The sequence below is a fragment of the Sinocyclocheilus anshuiensis genome, unplaced genomic scaffold, assembly GCF_001515605.1.
Source record: "Sinocyclocheilus anshuiensis isolate Anshui unplaced genomic scaffold, SAMN03320099.WGS_v1.1 scaffold157, whole genome shotgun sequence".
Lineage (NCBI taxonomy): Eukaryota > Metazoa > Chordata > Actinopteri > Cypriniformes > Cyprinidae > Sinocyclocheilus > Sinocyclocheilus anshuiensis.
In genome coordinates, this window is record NW_015540834.1 from 121,075 (window position 1) to 123,168 (window position 2,094).

Sequence of the window (2,094 nt, forward strand, 5' to 3'; positions counted from 1 at the left end):
GCATGCATGGCTTCCAGTGGCACTGGGTTACTGGTGATTTGTGATGACGTGACAAGAAGACAGAAGCAGCCAGATGAATTCTGAAGTGTAAAGGGATATACTCTCTGCCCAGATTCAGCCAAATGGAGCAAAGTTGATTGGACGGCGCTTCATAGTACAAATGGACAATGACCCAAAACATACAGCAAAAGCAACCCAGGAGTTTTTGAAGGTAAAAAGTGGAATATTTTGCAATGGCCCAGTCAGTCTCCTGATCTCAACCCGATTGAGCATACATTTCACTTGCTGAAGACAAAACTAAAGATTGTTTCATTTTAATTATATTCTGGTGGAATACAGAGCCAGAATTATGAAAATTGTGTTTGTGTCCAAATATATGGACCTAACTGTATAAGCCAAGAGGAGACTGGTTTTCCTTTGCTTGAAACTTGGTTCTCACGAGACTAGCATATTGTTACACTCCGACTAAGGTGTGTCATGAAAGAGAGTACGAAATGGTAGAGTTATTTTTGAAAGGCGAATGATCAATGTTTTAATGACCATAATAGTTTTGGCTTTGGGAGCCAACAAGGCCAAAATAACAAACAAAAATTATACGCCTAAATCCTACGTCATCCACTTTTTGTGTACGCATGTATGACTGTTAAAAGTTTTAAATAGTGCTAAATATGGATATTATTCTTACACAAATGCAACTATTCCCTTTTGAAGGCCTTTATTCATTCCCCGGAGCTGTGTGGAGTACTTTTTATGATGGACTTATGCACTTTATTTTGCTTCAAAATCTCAACCACTATTCACTGCCATTATAAAGCTTGGAGGAGCCAGGACATTTTTAACCCTCTGGGGTCTGAGGGGTTTTGGGTCCCTGGAAAAGTTTTTACATGCCCAGACATTTGTGCTTTTTCAGTATCTTAAAAACATATTAATGACTAAAGTCTGATTACACTATAATCAGCACAAACTGGGCTACAATAATATGTAAGCTGCATGAATGTACATATTTGTGTTTTTGAGAAAACTATGTTTAGGTGTGGTTAACTATTTTTTGTCACTGGAAGTCACTGAAATAAGGCCGTACACATACAGAACATTTGTTAACAATTTGAGACTTTTACAATTTGTTACTTTTGAGAACTGGATGTGGACTAGAATTTTGCTACAAATTGATGTGAAAATTGTCCTGTTCACTCATTCACAGAAAACAATATATTGATTTTAACTTTTGAAAGACATGATTTGTGTTAGAAAGGCCGTATGCGAGGGAGTGACAATGGCCATGAATATTTAATGTTTCACACCTGAGAGACAAAGGGCCTCCCCTAATGGGCCATCAGTGCATGTGTAATATGACTCTGAGGCAGGTAAGAAAGAATGTGAGGAGATTAAAATAATGGGGGTTTTGATCATTTGTATTTTATTTACAACACGGTATAATCAAAATATACACAGTGAAGGTAAAAGACACATTATTGACCACACTGATCTACACACTGAGACTTGAACAGTAACACACCTTTTGTGACATTGCTGAAACAGATCACGTTCAACTTTTGAAACAAGTTGTAATGTGGGGTTTTGTGTTTGGGTTTTGTTTCATGTTCATGTTTTCATGTCTTTTATTTTGTAATTGTTTCACCCTGTTAGTGTCATGCTTCCCTTGCCCTCATGTATTCATGTTTGGATGTTTGGATCACACTGTAAATAAACTGCACTTGGGTTCTTCACTATGCTCGCCTTCAGTGGATTGACTCGTTACACAAGTAAACCATACCTGGTACTTTCCAATGTGTTTGCTGCTTCTTTCCATAGATTCAAGAAAAAACGGCCCCATCATCTGTAGTCATGGAGCTTTTTTACCATATTTGAGCCCAGTGTAGTTGAACATCTGAAGTTGGTACAGCACTCTCAGAGAAAAACAGTTGAAGTGAAATCTTCACATGATATTGTAGTCTGGTCAACAAAAAAAAAGAAAAAAAAAAACCCATCTGTTAGCATGTTAATATCAGGAGCAACTATGTTATTACCAGTGTTGGGGAAAGTTACTTTTAAAAGTAATGCATTACGATATTGCGTTACTCCATAAAAAAGGTA